Here is a 26,418-nt window from a genome sequence, read left to right as displayed (position 1 = left end):
ACACAATGGAGCCAGGGATTCAAAATGCAGGAAAAGAGGTTCCACCTAAACATTAAGAAGAACTTATTGATTGTAATATTGACTGCCTTAGAGTTTGATGGCATCTCCTTCCTCTTCTGGAGGCTTCCTTGGAGGCTGGATGACTATCTGTCGGGAGGAATTGGATAGCAGAATGGGCGTGGACTGGAAGGCCCTTGAGTGCTCCTTCCAACTCTATAATTCTATAGCCCTAGTTCTCCATGAATCTCCTGCCTTCTCTAGAGGCTGGATGGCCATCTATCAGGAGGGATTGAATGGCAGAATGGGTGTAGACTGGATGGCCCCTGAATGTCCTGTCCAACTCTAATTCTATAGCCCTATTTCTGCATGAACCTTAAAATGTCTTTGAGATTGGATGGTTAACTGTCAGGAGGGATCGGATGGTGTCTTACAGCATGGTAGAAGGGGGTCAGACTGGATGGGACTTTGGAGGACCTTCCAACTTGATGATTCAATATTTCTATAATTCTAGGTGGCACACAATGGCGTTACAGGGGGAAGGGGCATGGAGTGGCCAGGTTTGGCCCCAGCGAGAGATAAAGTGGGGTAATAATAATAATAATAATAATAATAGGACACTGCTGCCCCGAAGCAGCCCTTGGGGTCTTTTGCTCCAAATGGATCTCTTGAAGGTAGATGGGCCCTTCCTTCCTTCCTTCCTTCCTTCCTTCCTTCCTTCCTTCCTTCCTTCCTTCTTGTCTCTGCCAGCCAAAGAGACCCTCCCCAGCTGATCTTTCTTCCCTCGGAGACAAGTGGAAGATTCCTTGAAGGCAGGCGGCTGCCTGGCGGGGAGGAAGAGGCCATAGGTTAGGCCTTCTGTCAAAATTCCTCGACTCTTTCAGATACCATCAGTACATTTTGTCCTGCCATACTTCGTGTGGGTCTTGCTGCGAGCGAGCGCTCAAGGTACACCTTGTCCTCCTTCGGCAAGGCAAGAATCTCTCTATTCTGAGGTGGAATTTCAAAACAAGAGCAAGGAAAAGAGAAAGCAGGGCAGCGGCTCCTGAGGTTTAGATTCAGAGAGAAAAGGGACCAGATTGGGGTTCATTCTCAGGGATTCTGGGCAACTCAATGCACCGGGGGTCATTCTTACAATTGGATGCATTTGGGTTCCGCCTTCAGGTTTTGCACCTGAGGATGCATCTACACTGTAGCATTAATGCACTTTGATACCACTGTAGCATGAATGCACTGAGTCCTGGAAGTTGCTGTTTTGCAAGGTATTTCACCTTCTTTGCAGAGTGCCAAACTACAACTCCCAGGTTCCCATAGCATAGTGGGTTTTTCCCCCCTGTGTCAGGAATGACTTGAGAAACTGCAAGTCGCTTCAGATGTGAGAGAATTGGACATCTGCAAGGACGTTGCCCAGGGGACACCCAGATGTTTGATGTTTTCCCATCCTTGAGGGAGGCTTCTCTCATATCCCCGCATGGGAAGCTAGAGCTGACAGGGGGAGCTCAACCCCACACTCCCTGGATTCAAACCTCTGAACTGTCAGTCTTCAGTTTTGCTGGCACAAGGGTTTAACCAGCATAGTGATGTTGAACTACATTCATTCCACAGTGTAGATGTAGCCAGAGACATCAGGATATCTTTTTTTCATTCAGAGTGCCTTTAGTTCTCATGTTCTTGCTGGGAGTTCGGAGCTAGGTTATTTTTTATGGGACCAGATAGCATTTAAACTGCTAGGAGAATATTTGAGAATGCCATAGAGGTATTTGCAAAATGTCTATCTGTGCATGCATCAACGGATACCAAGGGTTTGTCCCCAGCCTGGGCTCCGTTCAACAAAAGCAAAGAAGCCAAAAAACCCAGTCACATCCTGTTGAAGGGTGGTTACCTCATCGTCATGGACGGCAAGTAAAACATTTCCAGAAAGATAAAGAGGTGGCACGACCAGATGCCTTCTCACCTCCAGTAACGGATCTTATCTGATACCATCTTCCAGAACATCTTTCATTTCTTTCTCGCTTTGAATGGAGGCCTTTTTAAGAGAGGTTTGGCCGACTTCAGCATGAGCAAACGGGCGGAAAAATTGCAATGCTTTGCAAAACGACATCAGAATACAATTCCCAGGTTGTTCTGGGGGCAAAAAGAGGGTTCTAAATGCCCAGATTTGGGAGGAATCCTATTGCAGCAATTCTTAGAACAAAGGAGGGAGTGGTAGGATGCTGTTTTGTGGAGTTTTATGTCTGTGTTGCTATTTGGGCCAGAAAGCTTAGTAAGAAAACACCTCCTGAGCAGCCAATAATGTCCAACAAACCCAAGGATAAGGAAGAAGCAACTCTATAGGCCATTTCAGCATGGAAATTGAACTAATTGCATTTTGGGAAGGGCTGAAGAGAGACCAAGAAAGTACTAACCCAAACCCAAGGGAAGTGGCTCCTCTATTGTCCGTAAATCTGGGGAAAACAGTTATCTGTGACTGGCCCCAACACCCTTAAACCAGTTTCAGTATTCATTCAGTTTGCACTGAATAAAAAATGGGATTTTAAAACCCCTGAACACACAGGGCTCAGTGAAATGACACTCCGCTGAGCGCTTGCGGGCCAAGGGAATGGATTAGCTGCCCAGACACAACCGGTACTAATATGGCAGCCATTATGTGCCATAGATCTTCAGGCTGTTTCATGGGACTAAGATAAACGCAGCAGACGCAGCAGTCCCTCCTGGGGCTTAGTTGCAAATAATCAATCAGAGGCGTTTGATAGATGTATGAATCAATTAAGTCCAGGCAAACTGGGCCTACCAACCCAAATCAACTCTGGCTATGCAATCAATGTTTATGGCAGAATAATGCTTTGCATCCATCCCAAAATGGGGGAGGGGGGGAATTGTGTCAGTTTCTCATAGCGGAAACTGGAGATGAACTATTTAGTCTCCTTTAGGAGGGGAATGTCTGATGATGATGACAACGACAATGAAGATGATGATGACAATAATAATAAAATAGAGGGATGGCAGCATCAGATTTGTATTGTGACACTGGTGGATCCGTTCCAGGTTTTAGCCTGAACTTTCTAGGGGTTCTCCAAGGTTCTGAACTTAATTTTTTCCAAAAGTTCAGACTAAAACCAGGAATGGATTCATGCCTTTTCAAGATTATGGCTTCCACTGGTGGCCCCAATCCAGAGGAAGACATGCTGCTATATAACAACAATAACAATATTAATTTCCACTGGCAGATCTACCTCAGATTTTAGCCTGAACATCAAAGTGGAGCTTGGGACCAAAGTGGTGATCCCGACCTCCTTCAAAAGACTAAAGTTCACATTAAAATCCAAAGTGGATTCATTTCTCTTCAAAATTATGGCATCCACTGGTGGTCCCAATCCAGAGGAATAATAACAATAACAATAACAACAATATAACAGCAATTAATTTGCATTGTAGTGGCTGGCAGATCAGTCACAGTTTATAGCCTGAACTTCCAAGGGGCTTTCCAAAGTGCTGGTCCCAACCTTCTTTAGACTAAAGTTCAGACTAAAACCAGGAGTAGATCTACACCTCTTTAAGATTACGGCAGCCACCTGTGATCCCAATCCAGAGAAAGACATGCTGCTATGCACTTTCATAAATGTCTTCTGCTTCAGTCGGTGTGTACTGGAAACAATTTGTTGGCTTACTGAACTATCGTCAGGAAGTAAGTTTTTGGTTGCTGAAGACTGGTTCTCTGAGCCTCAGGGATGACCCTTGATTATGTCATAGAGGGGCAGGCCCTGGTGATGTCATTAAAAAATCGCCTTCAGCATCAACTGCAAGCATGCCATTCGAGTCAAAGTATAGCCCCCTCCCCCTGAGATTCCTCCTCCTTTAAGGCCCTGAACCTTGCTTGTCTGGAAACAGCCTTACCTGGCGATTGTGTGCTAACCGACCCAAGAGCGAGTGCCAGATCCACTTGGAGCTGCCTCATGCTTTGCTGCTTCAGCTCCTTTTGCACATTTATCCAGGGAATGTGAATACAAATGCTTTGCAAGTCCAGGAAGAGATATATGTATCTAAAGTTGGCAGTGGTGCGGAGATTGGGCAGTAGCTAAAGGAGGGGAGGGGGAGAGGCTGAAATTCTCAAGCTTCTGCAGGGAACATACCCCAAGGCGATATGCACTAAGACACACAGACAACAAGGGCAGTTCCTGGATGGAGCAGTTGCTGCTAGAAGTCGATCTCTGGATGGAAGGCACCTATATGAAAGAGAAGGGCGCATTAGCCACAGCGCTACCCCAAAGGCTCTCCTCTCTCAGCCACACTCAACTCAGAAGGGCTGGGGAGCTATTCTTAAAGGAGGGGGTGCCCAAATATGCCACAATAGGAGCCCAGCCCCCCCCCCTTTCAGCCCTAACCCTCTCCTTTTTCCCTAGTCCCTTTGCATTATCACCCAATGAGATATGGCATTTTGCTTCTAAAAGGTCCTCCATTTGGATGGTCCACTTTTCGGCTACAAGGTGCAACCATCTGCACTGTGGAATTAATGCAATTCTGCATTGCTTTACCTTCCCTGGTTCAATGCTATTCAATTTTGGGAGTTGTCATTTTACAAGGTAGAGAAGATTGGACTAAATCTGCATTCCTGATTTCATCTAGCGCCTTCAGAAGTGGCAGGTGGGAGATGTCGCAACCCAAAGAAGAAGAAGAAACATGCCTGAGGTCCATGGAGAAGAAGACCCTGGCACTTATGGCCCAAGAAGGCTTCCAAGATGGAAGACTAAGGGCCCAATCTAGCCAATACAAAAGGGACCCAAGAGCCTTCTTGCCTGCTGGCCCTGGGCCCAATGACTCAGAGCCCAAACTCTTCAATTTGAGAAGAACAAACATCTCTGGTCCCTTGAAGAGGACTCTATTTGAAGGAGAAACATAGAATTCTGGAGTTGGAAAGGACACCCAAAGGCTATCCAGTCCAACTCCCTTCTCCCAGGAAAGGCACAATCACAGCTCTCCAGCCTCTGATTCATAGACTCCTACTGCTGGAAGAGACTCTGAAGGCCATGCAGTTGAACTCCCTTCTACCAAGTAGGAAAATAGAATTAGAAATATGTTATTATCCATTTATATCATGTATTATTATTATATTCATACACTTGAAAGGGACCTCGAGGGCCATTCAGTCGAACCCCCTTCTGCCAAGCAGGAAGATAGAATTACTATTATATTATTGCCCATTCATATCATGTATTATTATTATTATTATTATTATTATTATTATTATTATTATATTCATACACTTGGAAGGGATCTCGAGGGCTATTCAGTCGAACCCCCTTCTGCCAAGCAGGAAGACAGAATTGCTATTATATTGCTATTGGCCTTTCGTAAGCTGCACCGAGTCCTTCGAGAGATGTTAGCGGGGTATAAATAAAGTTAATAAATAATAATAATAAATATTATTATCCATTCATATCATGTATTATTATTATTATTATTATTATTATTATTATTATTATTACTAGCTGTGCCCTGCCACGCGTTGCTGTGGCCTATAGTAAGAATTTTTGAAGTAGAGGTAGATATCTGAACTATTATGAAAGAGAGGTACGTACCTATTCCTTCCCCCTTTTTCTTCCCCTTCCCCTTTCTCTCTTCCTTCTCTACCTCTTTCTTTCATTCCTTCTTTCGCTCTTTGGTTTCAGCCTTCCTTCTCTCTTTCCTTCCTTCCCTCCCCTTCTCTACTTCTTTGCCTCCTTTCTTCCCTCCCTGTTTCCTTCCTTCTTTCCCTTTTTATTTCTTTTTCTCCTTCCTTCCTTCTTTATCTCTTTCCTGCCTTTTCTTTCCTTTTTCTTTCCTATTTTCTCTTTTTCCTTCTTTCGGTACCTCTTTCCTTCCTTCCTTCTCTCCTTCCTTCCTTCCCTCCTTCCTTCCTGTCTGTTCTCCCCCAATACCATGGTAGAGTCCCTTCTAACTCTATTCTATGAGTTTATTTAATACTAGCTTGGGGACCTGGCGCTGCTCGGGTTATTTGAGAAAGGAATTGTGTATCAAGGTTGGTCTTTATCAGTTATTTATATGACTCGCAGTTGTCTCAGGAAGTTAGTGAAGGTACTGTGAGTCCCATTATCTGTGGTCCACCCTGCTCCAAACTACTCCAAGATGGAGAGTGGGTCATGGGGGTTTTGTGTGCCAAGTTTGGTCTTGATCGGTCATTAGATGAGTGTTGCAGAGGTCTTGGGAAGTGAGTGGAGGTACTTGAAGTCTCATCATCCATGGTCTGTACTCCCCCAAACCTCACCAGAATGTTGAGTTGGCCATGGGGGCTCTCTGCTCAAAGTTTGGTCTATATTGGTTTTTGAATGAGTGTCGCTATGGTTTCAGGGAGTGAGTGAACGTACTGCAAGTCCCATCATCCATCCTTCAAACAGCACCAAGATGGAGGGTGGGTCATGGGGGCAGTGTGTGCCAAGTTTGGTCTTAATTGGTCATCAAATGAGGGTTGCAGCAATCTTGGGGAAAGAGTGGAGGTATTTGAAGTCCCATCATCCATAGTCTGTCCTCTAAACTGCACCAGGGTGTAGAGTGGGTCATTGGGGCTCCGTGTGCCAAGTTTGGTCTTGATTAGTCATTGGCGAGGGTCTCAGTGATCTCAGTGAGTGAGTGAGGTTACTGCAAGTCCCATCATCCATCTCCAATTTTTTCCAAATGACACCAGGAAGTAAAGTGGGTCATGAGAGGTCTATGTGCCAAGTTTGGTCTTGATCAGTCATTCGCAAGGGTCTCAGTGGTCTCAGGAAGTGAGTGAAGTGACTGCAAGTCCCATCATCCATTGACAAATTTTTCCAAACCACACCAGGATGTAGAGTGGGTCATGTGGACTCTTTGTGTGAATTGTGGTCCTGATCCATCATTATTGGCAGTTGTAATGGTCTTAGGAAACGAGTGCAGGTATTGCAAGTCCCATTGTCCAAGGTGCATCCTCCTCCAAACTGCACCAGGATGTAGAGTGCATCATGGAAACTGAGTGTGCCAAGTTTGGTCTTTATTGGTAATTGGATGAGGGTTGCAGTGGTCTCAGGAATTGAGCAAAGGTACTGCAAGTCTCATAATCCATGGTCCATCCCTGCCCAAACGACACCAGGGTCATGAGAGGTCTATGTGCCAAGTTTGGTCCTGATTGGATGAGGTTAACAGCAGTCTCAGAATGTGAGTGATGGTACTACAAATCCCAACATCCATGGTTCATCTTCCTCCAAACTGCAGTAGGATGTTGAGTGGGTCGTGGGGGCTCTGTGTGCCAAGTCTGGTCTGTATTGGTAATTTTCTGACCCAGCCCCTGGCCTTTTTTGTCATCTCGGAATCTTGGAATTGAGGCTGGCCAATCAGAGACCATATGCAAATTTCCTTCTCATGTCCCCGTTTCTGTCATGAACTCTTTTCTCCACCAGGGGCTCCTATTGAAGCTGGCCAATCAGAGACCATATGCAAATAGCACCACAGTGGCAGCCAATCAGAACGCTGGCACATACTCCTCCTGCCACACCGCCACACGTCCGCCGCATACAAACTTTGACTTTTATTATATGTATAGATATAGATAGTAATATATAGTAGTACACTATATTATATAGTAGTGTATATAAAAATAATACATATAATAGTAATATAAGAAGTATTGTTATATATATGTGTGTGTGTGTATATATATATATATATCTCATGTGTATATATGTGTCTGTATATATCACCAACCAGTGACAACATCCATCCATATGTGTGTGTGTGTATGTATGCACCTGCACGTGTGTGAATGTGTCTATACTGCCATATAATCCAGTCCTAAATAGATAATCTGGATTTTACATGGCAGTGTGGAAGGGTTGACTTTGGGTGCATCTACACTGTAGATTTAATAAAGGAGAATGAAGCTGGTGAGGGGAGGAGAAAATCTATTTTCTGTCTTTTTGAAAGTGGTTTTTGGCATGAGTCCCCTTTCAGGGGGAGAAGGGCAGGGTATAAATATAGGAAATAAATCTATCTAAATAAAAATTTAATGTTCGTTTGTGGGATTAACAGAACTCAAAAACCAGTGGACACCTAACAACCCAATGTATGTCCTTTAGGGCTGGGTAACCACGGAAAAAAATTGTTTCTAAACTCGATTCGTTTTTAGGAGTTTTTTGCGTTTCGTTTTTTAAAAGAATTCCGAAATTTTTCTTTAAAAAAAGTTCAAAATATACAAAATTTCATAAATTATGAAACAATTACGAAACAATTACGAATCGATTTGTTAATGGCGGACGCGATTGCGCAATATGCAAAAAAAAAACCCTCCAAATGGGACAGGGGGAACTTCTGAAGCTTCCCTCTCCCTCTGTTGTTGACTGTTGGTGTGATAATTTATTTTTTATCACTGATAAAACAAACAACCCTAAAACTTGCCCCAGACATACGGAAACAATTACGAAACAATTACAAAACAATTTCGAAACAATTACGAAATAAATTGAAAAATTTGTTTCGATTTTTAATTGCTCTTGCATGGCTCAATATTGGATCGTAAACTAATTTAAATATGAATTAATAACGAATTACAAAATTAATGAACGAAACCGCCCAGCCCTAATGTCCTTCACTCAAAAAATGATTTTGTCATTTGGGAGTTGTAGTTGCTGGAATTTATAGTTTACCTATAATCAAATAACATTCTGAACCCCACCAATGCTGGAATTGAACCAAACTGGGCACACAGTTCTCCCATGACCAACAGAAAATACTGGAAGGGTTTGGTGGGCAGTGTCCTTTGGTTTTAGAGTTGTAGTTCACCTACATCCAAAGTTCACTGTGGACTCAAACAATTTTGGTAGAGTATGGGGGAAATAGAATCTTGACATTTGGGAGTTGTAGTTGCTGGGATTTGTAGTTCACCTACAATCACGGAGCATTCTGAGCCCCATCAACGATAGAATTGGGCCAAACCTTTTCAGAGCGGAGTCCATCGCTTGTTCTCTGCTGGGAATGGAGCAGGAGGTGCCTCGTGGCCGCGGAGCACAGAGAGCGCAGCAGAAGATCCCTGATGGCGAAGAGGGGGGTGTGTGCGCTTGGTGGTGGAGGCAGCAACGGGTGGGCGTGGCCAGGCAACGCTGGCTTCCCAGGAGGCTTCTCCCTCCCCCACGGGAGGGAAGGAAGGAAGAAAAGGAAGGGGGGAAGGAGCGAGGGGAAGGGGGAAGAGAGGGAAGTAAGGAGGGAGGGAGAAGCCTGGCCCGGCGCGACCCCGGCCGAAGCTGCTGGGGGGGGGGGAGAGAAACACCGCTGACGCAAGCGGCGAGGGGCTTTGCACGAGGCCTGGCCAGGCTGCACAGGCCGCATCTCGCCGCGATGAGGGAGGGAGCTGGGTGCCGCTCGCTGTGCCAGTTCTATTTGTATGGCCATGCGTGCGCACGCGCTTGGCTCTCAGTGCTGTAACAGCCGCTATTTCCTTGTGTAGATTTTTGGGGTTACTGCTGTTTCTTGGGGGGGGGGGGGGGGTTGAGTGGAGAACATAAATTGGACTGTTAGGTATTTTGTGTCCAAATTTGGTGTCAATTTCCCAGTGTTTTTTTGAGTTCTGATGGTAGCACAAACGAACATTACATTTTCTATATATATAAATTTGTTAGGGGCATCCAACGAGGAAACAAAACTCAAAAACCCCCCAACGAAACTTAACCAAAATTCCCATGCCCATAACACAACCCACAAGGTACAAACATACCTACTCAAAATGAAAAACAACACAACAACACACTCACAAAACGGCAAAACAACAAAACTCAAAAATCCCCCAACAAAACTTAACTAAAATCCCCGTGCCCATAACACAACCCACAAGGTACAAACATATCTACTCAAAATGAAAAACAACACAACAACACACTCACAAAACGGCAAAACAACAAAACTCAGAAATCCCCCAACGAAACTTAACCAAAATCCCCGTGCCCATAACACAACCCACAAGGTACAAACATATCTACTCAAAATGAAAAACAACACAACAACACACTCACAAAACGGCAAAACAACAAAACTCAAAAATCCCCCAACGAAACTTAACTAAAATCCCCGTGCCCATAACACAACCCACAAGGTACAAACATATCTACTCAAAATGAAAAATAACACAGCAACACACTCACAAAACGGCAAAAGAACAAAACTCAGAAATCCCCCAACGAAACTTAACCAAAATCCCCGTGCCCATAACACAACCCACAAGGTACAAACATATCTACTCAAAATGAAAAACAACACAACAACACACTCACGAAACGGCAAAACAACAAAACACAAAAATCCCCCAACGAAACTTAACTAAAATCCCCGTGCCCATAACACAACCCACAAGGTACAAACATATCTACTCAAAATGAAAAACAACACAGCAACACACTCACAAAACGGCAAAAGAACAAAACTCAAAAAAACCCCAACGAAACTTAACCAAAATTCCCATGCCCATAACACAACCCACAAGGTACAAACATATCTACTCAAAATGAAAAACAACACAACAACACACTCACAAAACGGCAAAACAACAAAACTCAGAAATCCCCCAACGAAACTTAACCAAAATCCCCGTGCCCATAACACAACCCACAAGGTACAAACATATCTACTCAAAATGAAAAACAACACAACAACACACTCACAAAACGGCAAAACAACAAAACTCAAAAATCCCCCAACGAAACTTAACTAAAATCCCCGTGCCCATAACACAACCCACAAGGTACAAACATATCTACTCAAAATGAAAAACAACACAGCAACACACTCACAAAACGGCAAAAGAACAAAACTCAAAAAAACCCCAACAAACTTAACCAAAATTCCCATGCCCATAACACAACCCACAAGGTACAAACATATCTACTCAAAATGAAAAACAACACAACAACACACTCACAAAACGGCAAAACAACTGAGCATGCGCATTGGCGCCCAGCCGCAAGTTCCCTGGCGCGCGCACATGGCCTTCCGGCCAACGTTCCCTCTGCGGAAACCATGCCCACTCCAAGCCCCGCCGCGCCGCTTCCCGCACACACACACACCCTGCCGCACACACACACGCAACCCCACGCTCCATCACTCCCCCCGCCGCCGCATACACACACGCAACCCCACTCCCCCTGCCGCCACACACACACACGCAACCCCACGCTCCATCACTCCCCCCACCGCCGCACACACACGCAACCTCACTCCCCCCGCTGCCGCACACACACACGCAACCCCACGCTCCATCACTCCCCCCACTGCCGCACACACACACGCAACCCCACGCTCCATCACTCCCCTGCCCCAATCTTACCTCCTTTTACTTCACGCCACCTCCAAACCCCACCCCGCCCCTTCCCGCCCTGTCAAAATCTAGGAAAGACAGGAAGGAAGGAAAGAAGGAAGAAAGAGAAAGGGAGGTAAAGAAAAAGGGGGAAGGAAGGAAAGTTAGAGGAAGAAGAAAAGGAAAGAAAAGGAAAGATGGAAGGAAAGAAAAGAGAGACAGCAGAAGAGAAAGAAAAAGGGGGAAGGAAGTAAAGAGGTAGAGAAAGAAGAGGAGAAGGAAAATGGGAAGGAAGGAAGGAAGGAAGGAAGGAAGGAAGGAAGGAAGGAAGGAGGGAGGGAGGGAGGGAGGGAGGGAAAGAAGGAGAGAAAGAGGGAAGATTGGCCACAGCAACACGTGGCGCGTAAAGGTTGTTATTTCTATGATTATTATTATGCTATTGTTCCTATGTGACCCTTTTAGGGGGAATGGGAGAGGTGTCAGGTCCCAGAGGCAATGCATTGCATTATTGTTATTGTTATGATGGTGGTGAAATAAAAGGAAATAAAAAGTGAAAGAAGGAAGCAAACAGGGAGGGAAGAAAGGCAAAGGAAGAAAGGGGGAGGGAATGAAGGAAAGAGAGAAGGATGAAACCAAGTAGTGAAAGAAGGAAAGAAAGAAAGAGGTAGAGAAGGAAGAAAGGAGAGAAAGGGGGAGGAAAAGGGGGAAGGAATAGGTAGGGACCTCTCTTTCATAATAGTCCAGATATCTACCTCAACTTTGATAAGTTTTACTATAGGCCACAGCAACGCGTGGCAGGGCACAGCTAGTTATTTATATAAATTATTATTATATTCAATAAGTTGAAAGGGACCCCAAAGGCCATTCAGTTCGACCCCTTTTCTGCCAAGCTGGAAGACACCATTAAAGCCCTCCTGGCAGATGGGCATCTAGCCTCTGCTTAGAAACTTCCAGAGAAGGAAATAGTTTCTTACATGTGAAAAGATTGATAGAATAATAGAATCCTAGAGTTGGAAATTATTCTAAAGGTTATTCAACCTGACCCACTTTTGTCATGAAAGATGAAACAATCCATTCACTCCTGACAGATGGCCATCCAGCTTCTGCTTAGAAAACTCCAGATAAGATGGCTAAGTTGGAATGGAACATTATTGTCTTTCCAAAGTGTTGTTGTTGGATTCATAGAGTTGGAAGGGACTCCAATGAATTAATTAATTAACCAATCAGTCAATTAATTAATAATTTTATTAACTGCTGTTGAAGATTTTCATGGCCAGAATCACTCTCTCCTGACATTTCACCAACATCTATGGCAGGCATCCTCAGAGGATGTGAGGATGCCTGCCATGGATGTGGGCGAAACATCAGGAGAGAATGCTTCTGGAACATGGCCATATTAACTGCCTCTCCCTGTGGCTCAAGGTGGGATGCAACAGGGTTAAAACAAAGAGATAATACAACATAAATGTAAGAACACACCAATAAAATGCTGGTTAACATTGCATGGGGGAGGCTGCAGGATGGGATGTAGCAATCTTGTGCAGCCAGAACCGCCTTCTCCATGCCTCCTGGGCCTTTTTATGTTTGCTCCACACCTTTGCCACAGTTCTTCATGTGCATACAAGGAATGTGCCTGTTCTTATATGTTTCCGATGGCCAGGGAGTGGAGATTCTGCTCTAGGACCAATCTATCCCTCTTTGTTTTGCAAAGTGACCAGTATCTATTGATGGCCCTGCCCTCCTCTATGAATCTGTGTCTCCTCCTAAATAAAGCAGGATATCAGAGCACTGAACTCCACCAACAATGGACCTGGAACTGACTTGGCACACAGAACCCGCATGACCACCAAAACATACTGGAAGTCTTTGGGGGATTTATAGGAGTTGTAGTTCACCTACATCCAGAGCGCATTATGAACCTAAACAATGATGGATATGGACCAAACTTCGCATGCATACCTGATCTGCCCAAATTTAAATACTGGTGGGTGGGTTTTGGGGGGAATTGGCCTGAACATTTCGGAGTTGTAGGTACTGAGATTTATAGTTCACCTGCAATCAATGAGCACTCTGAACTCCACCAAAGATGGAACTGGGCCAAACTTGGCACACAGAGCCCCCAAGACCAGCAAAAATACTGGAGGTCTTTGGGGAAAATTCATCTTGTTTTGGGGGGAGTTGTAGTTCACTTACACCCAGAGAGTGTTGTGAATCCAACACCGATGGACCTGGAACAAACGTGGCACACAGACCTGATATGCTGAAATGTGATTATTGGAGGGGTTTGGGAGGAACTGACCTTCTTTTCTGGAGTCGTAGTTCACCCACAACCAGAGAAACTGTGCCCTTCCCCAGTGATGGACCTGGACCAAACTTGGCACACAGAACCCCCTTGACCAATTCAACCTACTGGAGGGGTTTGAAGGGACTGACTCGCCATAGTGGGATTTGTAGTTTACCCTACAGTCAGAGAATACACTGAACACCACCAATAATGCATCTAGACTAAACTTGCCCAATATAACAAATGTACTGATGGAGTTTTTCAGGGTTAACCTGGCATAATGTGACTTGTGGTTCACCCACACAACCTTATGCATTTTGTACAATTAAAGAAATGACTTTTTCAACTAATCTGGGCAACGCCGGGTACCCAAGCTAGTAAATAAATAAAAATAATAATAAGAGTGGGATTGTTAGTAGCCTTGAGTCCCCAAGGGCAGAAAGGCAGGGTATAAATAATAATAATAATAATAATAATAATAATAATAATAATAATCTGTTGAAAGGGATTGGGTGGCACCTTCATGCATATAAATTGATTACGATAACAGATCAGATAAAACAAGTAGAACCAAACAAATAATATTGATAACCAGATTATATAAGAATAAATATTATTAAATGCAGGTTTAAATTCCTTTGAGTTTGTGAGGTCATTTTTTGCAGATTGTGATCTGGCAGCAAATAGTGCATGTAAAACTCATCAGTTCTCCCAGGAATGCTTTGTAGGATTGCGTGGATAAAAGTATGTCGGAAGCCAATGCAGAAGGAACAATATAGCAGTTCATGTCTTATTGTTTTTACTGAGCCAACACCGCAAAGACATAAGAGTGCATCATAGGGGTCATTGGTATACCTCCCATCTAATAAGGTTTTTCTGCTTTCATATATACCATTGCCAAAATAGTAGCACCTTCCTGCAAGGCAAAGGGGGGTTGGACTAAATGGCTTTTGGGGATCCCTTGTAACACTGGGATTCTAGAGGCCCTTCCAGACAGGCCCTATATTCCAGAATCTGATCCCAGGTTTTCTGTTTATCCCAGATTATCTGGCAATATGGACTCGTATAATCTAGTTTAAAGCAGAAAATCCGGGATCAGATCCTCAGATACAGGGCCTGTTTGGAAGGACCCTAAAACAATTTTATTCAAAGAATTCAGCAGTGATAACTATAAATGATGGAGTGACAAACGAAATAAAAGTGACTAGAGGAACTAGACAAGGGTGCCCTTTGTCCCCGATATTATTTGCTATGGTGATAGAACTTTTTGCTAATAATATAAGGAACGATAAAAATTTAGAAGGATTAGGAAAAAAGGAGAAACAGAAGGTGAGCTTATTCGCTGACGATACATTGTTATTTATAGAAAATATAGTGGAGAAAATAGATAGAATAAAAGAACATTTGGAGATATTTGGGAAAGCAACGGGATTACAAGTTAATTGGAACAAGTCAGAAATGATGCTACTCAATTATACAAGAGAAGAAGAAAAAAAATTTATAGAACAGAGAAAAATGGGAATAAGAATTAAGAATAAATTAAAATACTTGGGAGTAATAATAACTAAGGATTTAAAAGAGATAGAGGAAGTAAATGTAGTAACTTTAAGAAAAGAAGTTCAGAAAAAGTTAATAGAGTACGAAGGTATACATTTATCCTGGTTTGGAAGAATAGCATTAGTAAAAATGAAAATACTTCCAAAGATAAATTTTATATTTAGAATGTTACCACTTCAAATCACAGAAGAAGAGCTAATTAGATGGCAACAAATGATTAATAAGTACTGCAATGGAAGTAAAAGAAACAGGCTAAACAAACAGTTATGGTATAGATCGCAAAAGGAGGGTGGACTAGCACTACCTAATATAAAAAAATATTATGAAGCAAGTAGATTAAATTTGGTTATAGAAGGAATGGTTAAAAAAGAGGGAATAGATTGGCTTAGTAATGAATCAGGAAAAGTGGAAGATGAAACTTGGAATATATTTTTTAAACAGCTTACTAGAAAAGAACTGAGGGAAATTAGAAACCCAATGCTGAGCAACATACTGAAAGTATGGAATAAATACAAGGGGAGGTTAATAAAGGAAGGATCAATTATAACCCCAATAGTGATGGAAAAGAAATTCCCAAAAAATTTAAAAAAAGCAATGGATAAAAAGGTAAGGGAAATAAATTTAGATAGAATAGGGGATTGGATGAAGGCGGAAATGAAGAGGGAAAGGATGTTGGAAGAGTTTAAAGAAATAAAATTATCATGGTTTCATTGTATACAACTAGAACAATGGTTAATAAACTGGAAAAAAAATAATAGAAACGGAAGCCAACTCAATCAATTTGAACAAATAATACAGAAGGGAAGGGCAGTAGAAGAACACGAAAACTTGAGAGGTATAATTAGCAAAATCTATAAGATACTAATTGAAATGAAGGATGGGAAAATGAAAAAGAGTACCCTTAAGGAGATTTGGGAAGAGGATTTAGGGATAAAAATAAGTGAAATAGAGTGGCAACAGTTATGGGGACAAAGACATTTAAAAAACCTATCGATACGTGTTAAAGAAAATTATTACAAGTTAATATGGAAGTGGTACTTAACACCGGTAAGAATAGCATATATGAATAAAAACAATTCAACAAATTGTTGGAGAGGATGTAAAGAACCAGGAACATATATACATATGTGGTGGCAATGTAAATATGTAAATAATTTTTGGGAGAAAGTATTTAGAGAAATAGAAAGTATAATGAATATGAAAATAGACAAAAGTCCTAGTATAGCCTTATTATCATTATATACCAATAAGCAACTGAAAAAGGAGGATAAAGAAGCGATAACAAACTTACTAACTATAGCAAGACTGCTCATAGCAAGGAATTGGAAAAAAGAAATGAATATACGAATAGAGGAGTGGTACAAGGAAGCATGGAAAATAGCATTAAATGACAAACTGACATGTATATTAAAGGTTAAAAAAGGTATATGGAAACAAAGTGATTTTGATGCTATATGGGGAAAATTTGTGGTAAATGGATTAAAAAATAAGGAAGGAAAATTACCGTCACAAGAAGAAATGAAATTTTGGACAGATGAAATGTAAAAAATGTGGCTTGAGACGGGTGGAGGGGAGCACTGAGGTGAAAATAGGGGGAAAAAAAAAAAAGAGAAAAGGGGAGGAAATGTCAAAGCAAAACAACAAAACAACATGTTAAAGAGGTTGATGTATAAAATGCAACAGTATGTAATAATTGTGATAAATCAATAAAAAAAATTTAAAAAAAAAAAAAAAAAGGAAGGACCCTAGCCGGTAGGGAGTTGTGGGAGTTGAAGTCCAAAACACCTGGAGGGCGCAGGTTTGCCAATGCCTGGTCTACACTGTCAGATAATCTGGGATAGGATAATCTGAGATACGATGCTGGAATACAGGGCAGTGTAGAAGGGGCCTTGGAGAAAGGAGAGAGGGTGGGGGTCTCTGAGGGAGGTGTATTTCAAAGGGCCCCTGAAAAGAAGCAGGAGAGCTGAGGGATGATTTATTGTTGCCACAAATTTGAAAGGAACCAGTATTCAGGAGATTTTACCCCAGTTCCCAATTTTAAAAAGACTTGGCCAATTTGCAATGGAGGCACTTAATCAGTTGTTAATCATATCCCGTCGTCTGCCACCAATTTGAAAAGAAGCAGGAGAGCTGAGGGATGATTTATTGTTGCCACCAATTTGAAAGGAACCAGTATTCAGGAGATTTTACCCCAGTTCCCAATTTTAAAAAGACTTAGCCGATTTGCAATGGAGGTTGCTGATTAGGAACCAAATTTACCATCAAGTTAGGAGGGAGGCTGTTCAATTGCACCTCCTCCTTTATTAAGAAAATAATAACTTAGTAGTAATTACACTGTATATACTGTAGCATGACTGGAGAGAAGAATGTAGATTTATTTGGTTACTTTTCCCTACGTTTCTGCCATCACGTGAGGTAAGTTGTAATATTGTGAGAAATGGCACTTGGTACACAGAATAGACGGAGCTGAGGCAATTTTCAAATAAAAGTTAACAATTTTATTAAGTACACCGCGTGTGGTTGCAAGATGTAACTTTTCCTTGTTGCATTTGGAATAATACTTGTAACTTTAACAGTTCATTCTTTCAAGTAACACAGAATCTTTCTGACGTAGAGCACTTGTTTCAGACAAACTTTCCATACAGGGATGTTTCCCTCAGTTGATCCTCCCTAGATCAAATACTAAGTAAACTATTCTTTAGCCTCTCCTTAGACTAAAAGAATACCAGCTATGTTTCACCATTCGGCTGCACTTGCCTGAGAAACTTCCAATAGCCAAACCCAGCTTTTCAAAGTCTCAAAGCTTTGCTTCACAAGTCACTCTGCCACCTTTCCTTTCCTTCTCTCCCAACTCCTAACTCCTCACTCCTCTGAACCTAACTCCTGACTGCTCACTTCTCTAAACCTAAACCCCTAACTCATTTTTAACTGTCGTTTTTTCAAACTCTCCCCTCTAAGCTCCTCCCACTTCCCTCTCTCCTGCATCGGTCTCCATGGCAACGCACATGGAGGACTCCTCTGACTTAGGCCGCTCCAGCCTTACTGCAGGCAATCTAAACACAAATACAGTTAAAATCATACAATTTATAATCAACTCCTGTACAGCCCCTCTCTTAGACCCCAGATACAGCTGGAGGAGGCAGCAGGGGGTCTCCTGGAAGGAGAGGCATGGCTCTGAGTGACCCCCTCCCTTCCCTCCCACCTCACCTGCCCTACCCGTCTTACCTGGCTCACCTGGCTCACCTGTGTGTCGCCTCCTCCGCTGCTGCCTCTCGCCCTTCGGTGCCACCTAAACCTCTTCCTCGATGGGGACGGAGGAGGGAGGGATGGAAGGAGGGAGGGAGCACTCTCTTGCCTGCCCCTCCCTTACAATTATTTCCCAGTATGTTTATTTCCCAGTATGTTTACAATGGAAGAGGGGATTTCCATCCTCGGAGGGATGCTCTTCTCCTGGACCCCTCCCTTACAATTATTTCCCAGTATGTTTATTTCATGGAAGCTGGATTCTGTATTCTCTGGACTATTGAAGGATTTTATGGCCGGAATCACTGGGTTGCTGTGAGTTTTTCGGGCTGTAAGACCTTGTCCCTAGTGGCAATCTCTCCTGACCTTTTGCCTGTATCTGTGGCTAATGGCCATCTGAACATTAGGAAGAACTTCCTGGGAAGTCATGCTACCCCTCTATTGTGCCTTGGAGATCACACTGGAATATTGTGTCCAATTCTGGGCACCACAATTCAAGAGAGATGTTGAAAAGCTGGAATGTGTCCAGAGGAAGGTGACTAAAATGATCAGGGGTCTGGAGAACAAGCCCTATGAGGAGCAGCTTAAAGAGCTGGGCGTGTTTAGCCTGAAGAAGATAAGGCTGCGAGGAGACATGATAGCCATGTATAAATACGTGAGAGCAAGTCATAGGGAGGAGAGAGCAAGCTTGTTTTCCGCTGTCCTGGAGACTAGGATGCGGAACAATGGCTTCAAACTATAAGAAAGGCAATTCCATCTGAACATTAGGAAGAACTTCTTGACTATGAGAGCTGTTCAGCAGTGGAACTCTCTGCCTCAGAGTGTGGTGAATGCTCCTTCTTTGGAAGCTTTTAAACAGAGGCTGGATGGCCATCTGTCAGGGTGCTTTGAATGCAATTTTCCTGCTTCCTAGCAGGGGGTTGGACTGGATGGCCCATGAGGTCTCTTCCAACTCTATGATTCTATGATTCCATGACTGTGAGAACTGTTTGGCTGTGGAACTGTCTGCCCCGGAGTGTGGTGGAGGCTCCTTCTTTGGAGGCTTTTAAACAGAGGCTGGATGGTCATCTGTCGTGGGTGCTTTGAATGCTATTTTCCTGCTTCTTGGCAGAATGGGGTTGGATTGGATGGCCCACGAGGTCTCTTCCAACTCTATGATTCTATGATTCTTCAGATGCCACTTCTGTGGCTAATGGCCTATGGCATCTTCAGAGGTTTGTTAAGAGGCAAGTGGGGTATATATATCTACCTGTTGAATAATGCCCAGGGTGAGAGAAAGAAGCAAGTTTCAATGTTGCAATTGGCTAGCTTGATTAGCATTGGGTAGCCAGACTAATTCAGCACTTGATGAACCAACCTGGACACAGAATACATTATTTGAGAAAACAGAAATGCTGGACCACTCTGACAACCACCGTACCAGGCTACACAGAGAAGCAGTTGAAACCCATGAGCATGTGGACAATTTCAACAGAAAGGAGGAAACAATGAAAATGAACAAAATCTGACTACCATTAAAAAAACACCAGATTCAAGACAGTAAATAAAGACACAAAGGGATTCCAGACAGCAAACAATCAAATGTCAGGTAACACTTCCCAAATTGAGGATGCCTACAGGCATGTTCAGAGACACTCCTTCCTTCATAAGACCCTGGCATGAATGGTTTAAATGCTTTTTTGTTGACTCCTATGGTCCCTTCTACAGTGCCATATAAAATCCAAATTACCTGCTTTGAACTGGATTATATGAGTCTACACTTCCCTCCATGCCCCATCCACATTATCTGCTTTGAACTGGATTATATGAGTCTATACTTCTGTATCATCCAGTTCAAAACAGATAATCTGGATTTTATATTTCCAGAAAGTTTAGGTTAGAGTCAGAAGCTGAGGCCTAGAGCCCCTTCTCCACTGCCATATAAAATCCAGATTATCTGCTTTGAACTGGATTATATGGGAGTGTAGACTCATATAATCCAGTTCAAAGCAGATAATATGGATGGGGCATGGAAGGCAAGAAAGAAAATTATGATGATTATTATTGATAATATGGATTTTATGGCAGTGTAGAAGGGGCCTTTTAAAAATTAAAAATATAATGCCATATATTCCAGAATGTATTGTAGAATGCTATGCATTTGTTGTCATTATTGGTATTATTAGCAACATTATTAAGTTTATTTTTATTATTATAATATTTATTTATACCCAGCTTTATATCTCTCAAGGAAGATTAAAAATGGCACCAGTTTCCCCATCAGTTCTAGAAAATATATATGCTATATTTCAGATTTCATAGTATTTTATGCCCGGGGTGTGGGTCCATCAGTGGTGTGGATTCATTCCATGTCTCTAGACCTCAAGGAGGCATTCCAACGAGCCTGACTTTCTGTCTTTGTGGCCCTCGCTCTGAGGATTTCCTTCTGACATATAGAAGACCTGTTTTGGATTGAACTCAGAAGCACACATTGTAACATAACCACCTACATCATTGCTGGTGCTACCACCGTCACTGTCAATAAGTAGATTTCTCAATTACCCATCAGGAAGACTTCTGCAAGACTTGGTTATTCAGGCGGGTGGCATTTGAGATTCAAGATTTGCAATAAGACAGGTCCTTTGCTCAGTGAATGGAGAGAATAAAGCAGAATGGATTGGATGGAGGAACTTGGTTGCTTTTCATGCCTACAATGATTCATATATGTGTATATGAGTCTGGGGTCAAAGAGGATCTGCAACTGCACCCAGGGACTGGCTCTGGTCCCTGGTTTGCAAACCAGCATCTCCCTTTCACCAAATGCCTCTCCTTCACTTTCTGTCTTTCCCCCAGAACCTTTCTTGTTTCAAAGCTGCAATGGTGCCCACCGGCCTTTTCCCCATGGATGCTGACACACAGCTGAATTAATGCAACGTGACATCGCTTTAACTGCCATGGCTCCAGGCTATGGAATAGTAGTAGTTGTAGTTTTCCAAGGTCCTTCTGATGCCAAGCATCCCCCCCCCCAGTATTTATAGTTCGCCAAGGGCCGAACTATGGATTCTGTTGCTTCCTGACCCAGCGCGCATAACTGGGTTCCTGTTTCCTCCTTGTGAACTCTCTGATTTGTGCACTGGACTATGGACTCTGCTACTACCCAACCCAGCGCCCATCACTGGACTTCTGCCTTCTCTTATTGACTTTCTGCCTTATTGTCTTGGACTGTTTCCCTGCCATACTTTTGGACACAAGCCTCAAGCCAGGCTCGCCTGGAAAGACAAACAGCCTCAGCCTGCCTGCGCCTTCACCAAGAAGACTATGATTCCGACGGAAATGAAATACTTTTATTATTGTTATCATTATTGTCTTTAATAAACTTTGCTGGGATGGGGATGGGAATTCACTCATGAAATGTATGAAGTATGTGAAGCATATAAGATTTATATAGTGGAATATCATATAAAATGTACCCTGACTCCCCTCCCCACCTTTTCCCTCTGAACTTCGCCCCAGAAAGGAATGTGACCTGAGGTTACTGTGAAGAGGAAATCCTTTGTCCTCTAAGAAAACCAGTCCATATTTGCATCTGCATGGGTCCGTGGTTGATCCTGTCTCGAGGCTCATTTTCAGAGCAGACAATGGGCTGAGAGATAGGTCAACAGAAACTCCGGTAAAAAGACTGATTAACTCAACTTATGGTGTTTGTGAAGCTCCTTTGTCTACAGGGGCCCCTTGTTTACAGAGTTTTGAGATCCAAATGCCATCAACAGCCCCTTTTTCATATTTCCTCGCAAATCTAATCAACGGACCAGGAAGCTCTTTGTTCCCCCTGTCTGCCACCCCGCTGATAAACACAAAGGCTCGGAAATCAGCTGGCGGATGCCTCCTGGGCATTCCGCCTCCCCTGAACTGTCAAGCTGTGTCCCGCCTCCTGGCTGCTGATTGGACCATCTTCAGAGGCACTAGGAAGGCTCCGATTGGCTCCCTGGAGGCGGCAGCGCTCGCTGGTTGGAGGAGAGGTGGGACATACGGCCAAGCCTCCTCCCAGCTGTTCCGGGGCCAGCCAATCAGGGCGAAGCCAGCTGACAGAGGGCGGGTGGGATTTTCAAACTGTTTTGCCTTTGTTCTGACTGTATAAAAATGCCTGGAACTTCTGTGCTGTATGCTTGTATGTGAATGATCACTGCAATCGCATCCTTTTCAGCTGAATCACAGAAATAAACGCTTCGGTCACTGAACCTCTTCAGCCTCTGGTGGGATTAATTCTTAATATTTTTCGTTCTTTGGATTGGCTTTCGCTGGCTGCTCACCAAGGTTTCAAGACCCCTTTAGCGGTCTTTAAGGATCTCTCCCGCTGGGAGACCCTCCAAAAGAGCTCGATATCATTTGGCTTTACCACGAAGGGACTCCTGCTTGAGGTCCAGACTAAATTATAGCCTAAATTTTCAAGCAGGCACCTTGGTCCAGGAGCTTGGGCCAGGCTGCTGGGAGGAACGGCTTGGGAAAAGAGGCGCCTCTCTTAATTTGGATTCTTCTTCTTGACAAAACTACAAATTCTCCCGAAGCCAAATTTCCTCCCAGTCTCTGACCTGGGTTCCCGGTGCAAAGGAGTGCCAGGGAAGCCTTGATCCAAGGACTTCCTGGAAGAGGAGCGACCGACGCGGAAGGGGGAAGACATCTGGGGGGTAAGTAACAGCAACCGAGGGCAGGCCAAGATTTCTCAGGTGGGAGGGGTCCTGGGTCCCTTTGCTCAGCTTCGGAGTAAGACCACTGGGTGTCGGGATTGCGGGGCTCGGTAACAAATTCCTGAGTGAGGTCTGGGAAGATCTGGCGATTTGGGTTTGGATATCTGCAGTCCAATTTGCGTTTTGCATACCTGGAACTCTGTTGGGAGGGGAAGCGTCCTTCTCCTCGCCTGCAAGTTGCCAGGCATTGGCCACTCAGTCCTAGTGGAAGGAACTCTTGGAGAAAAGTCTTTGTTGCGGTTGGCAGGACATTTCCCATTAACTGCTAGGTAGGCAGGGGCTGAGCTAGAAATGAGTGTTTGTGGGCCCAAGCTCAAACGTCCTGTCTCAAAGGAAACACCTTTAGATAAGTTCTTGGCCAATTGGGACAGGCAAGCGTCACGACTCGTCGACGCAGGCCAAGATGGTTAAATATAGCATGCTCAAGTGGCCCTTAAGGCCCTTGGAAGGTGGAACCTCCTGGTCCCCACATGACAGCGCGGAAGACTGTCATGGACGGGCGAAATGGGAAGAAATTGCTCATATTTCATGCTTTTTGACCAAAGCCGGAAGGGGGTGGAGGGAGGAGCTTGTGCCCAACTTTCACCATGCAAAAAGGAAGGCCACAAGGCCCCCCCCTTCTCCCAGAAACCCCCTCCAGACCTTTTTCACCCCCTCCCTTTGAGAAAAAATTTTTTGCTTGTTCCCCTACCATCCCATTCCCATTTCCCTTTACCCAATCTCCCTGACTCCTTCCTTCCCTTTCCAACCCCTCCATTTCCCTATTCCCTATTATGATATGTCTGCATTTATATGCCCCTTCCATTTTTTTTCTTTCCTGCTCCTTGAGGAAATGCACTAGGGAAATTCTTTGCTCTCCTCCTCTCCTGCTCTCTCCTGTGCCACCTTTTCCTTCCTTCAGATGGGAAAGGAAGGCATTGCTCATTCCCTTCTTCACCAAGCTACTACAAACCCCTTTCTTTCTAAAGCTAAATCTTCAGTGCCTTTGTGTTTCTCCCCACCAGGAGAGACCCTGCCACTGATGTGACTCAGCTGCCTTGCAAAAGCCTCTCTCTCTCTCTCTCCCCTGGTTTCCCTGACCCAAGAGCTCTCTTCTTCTCCCCTTCTCTTCTGTGCAACTACAAAACCCATTTTTCAGAGGCAGTCACCAATGCCCCTGCCTTTTCCTTTGTTTTCTCTGTTCCTGTTTCCTTTTGCCAAATAAAGTTTGCTGGGTCTCTCTCTCTCTCTCTCTCTGCTTTTCCCCTTTTCTCTCTAAGGACCAGACCTCACCAAAGAGTTCCATGTGCTTGTGAAGTGTCTCTGAAACCCATCCCTTCTCTCTCTCTCTCTCTCTATTCTCCCTCCCCTCCCATCTTCTAAGAAGCCAGTATTCTGTGAATTCTTTCCTCTATCTCCCAGAGAAATCCTGCTGCTCCCTCTTACCTCCTTCTCCTCAAACCTAAGGAAGGGATGTTCCAGAAGCGTTCCCTCCTGACATTTCACCCACATCTATGGTTAAGTCTCTCTCTCACATACGCAGACCCTCTGATGCTTTTTTCCTTCCTGGCCCTTCCTCCCTCCCCTTTCCCTGAGCGCATGTATGTGTATGTTTTAATTATCCCCCTAATTGGCTTAATCGTGAGGGGGGCAGCAGGGTCCGAAAAGGTCTCCCCTGCACAGGGAACCACCGAAACATCAACTCAAACTGTGGGACCCATAATCCACTCCTGCCGCCGAAGACAACTACCTGGGTGAGGCGCTCTATGGACTTTCCGTGTGGCAGTTGGGACCCAGATGATGCAGGAAGATCCTAAAAGAGCCACCCAGAAGAGACTGGTCTGCACCCCTTGAGGCTGGTCTGCACCCCCCACGAGGGAATGCCATCGCAGGAGGAGCATCCAGGATCCCACAGTGAAGGAAAGATGTCCTTGCTGTCCAGGCTGTGCAAAGGGGATGACCCAAAAAAGGACCACTGCAGTCCCCACTAGGTATGAAAGTCTTCCCTTTGTTTCCCTACTAACTACCCTTGGGCTGGGAAGGGGGGGATGGGGGGGGGGCTGTAAACCTTCTTTCTGACTGTCCTAAACACTACCCCTGAGTCTCTGTGATGATGGAGAGCCTGACCTGTCTGCGGTCACCAGGAGGCGCCACGCCAGAAGGAGTAGCAAGGCTGTGCCCCATCTTCTCCCTCCCCCAAGTGCCAAGGGAGGAGCCAGCGCCCCCAGGAGGCCTGAGGACCACTGCCAGATGGGAGAATTCCACCATGTGCCATCCTTCTCCATTGGGGACTCACTCGGGACCCCTGAGTGCTCCATGCTGACTGCCATCACAGACTCCATCATCCCCTGCCTCCACCGCCTTCACCTTCTTACTTCAGTCTTTATTACTCCAACCCAAAGGACACTCTGCCACTGGTCTCTCCCACGTTGCTGGGCCCTGCTGTTGTTGCATAAGTTGGGCCCCAAAATAATCAACAGAATACAATCTAATCTGTCTAGAAAGAGGCCCTGGGTGCTAAAGAATTGTCGAGGCTTGGGAAAATGAGCATGACCATTTTCCAGCCTCGAAGGGAGGAATTGATGCCAAGCATCCCCCCCCCAGTATTTATAGTTCGCCAAGGGCCGAACTATGGATTCTGTTGCTTCCTGACCCAGCGCGCATAACTGGGTTCCTGTTTCCTCCTTGTGAACTCTCTGATTTGTGCACTGGACTATGGACTCTGCTACTACCCAACCCAGCGCCCATCACTGGACTTCTGCCTTCTCTTATTGACTTTCTGCCTTATTGTCTTGGACTGTTTCCCTGCCATACTTTTGGACACAAGCCTCAAGCCAGGCTCGCCTGGAAAGACAAACAGCCTCAGCCTGCCTGCGCCTTCACCAAGAAGACTATGATTCCGACGGAAATGAAATACTTTTATTATTGTTATCATTATTGTCTTTAATAAACTTTGCTGGGATGGGGATGGGAATTCACTCATGAAATGTATGAAGTATGTGAAGCATATAAGATTTATATAGTGGAATATCATATAAAATGTACCCTGACTCCCCTCCCCACCTTTTCCCTCTGAACTTCGCCCCAGAAAGGAATGTGACCTGAGGTTACTGTGAAGAGGAAATCCTTTGTCCTCTAAGAAAACCAGTCCATATTTGCATCTGCATGGGTCCGTGGTTGATCCTGTCTCGAGGCTCATTTTCAGAGCAGACAATGGGCTGAGAGATAGGTCAACAGAAACTCCGGTAAAAAGACTGATTAACTCAACTTATGGTGTTTGTGAAGCTCCTTTGTCTACAGGGGCCCCTTGTTTACAGAGTTTTGAGATCCAAATGCCATCAACA

At 44.2% G+C, this 26,418-nt stretch overlaps 1 pseudogene; it reads right to left on the bottom strand.

Moving 5' to 3' along the window:
- The window catches only part of LOC137095554 (amiloride-sensitive sodium channel subunit beta-like), an 85,406-nt pseudogene that overhangs the window by 44,977 nt on the left and 14,011 nt on the right, over window positions 1-26,418 (bottom strand).

This window comes from Anolis sagrei, chromosome Y (assembly GCF_037176765.1).
Source record: "Anolis sagrei isolate rAnoSag1 chromosome Y, rAnoSag1.mat, whole genome shotgun sequence".
NCBI lineage: Eukaryota > Metazoa > Chordata > Lepidosauria > Squamata > Dactyloidae > Anolis > Anolis sagrei.
This window is presented reverse-complemented; position numbering and strand designations above follow the sequence as displayed.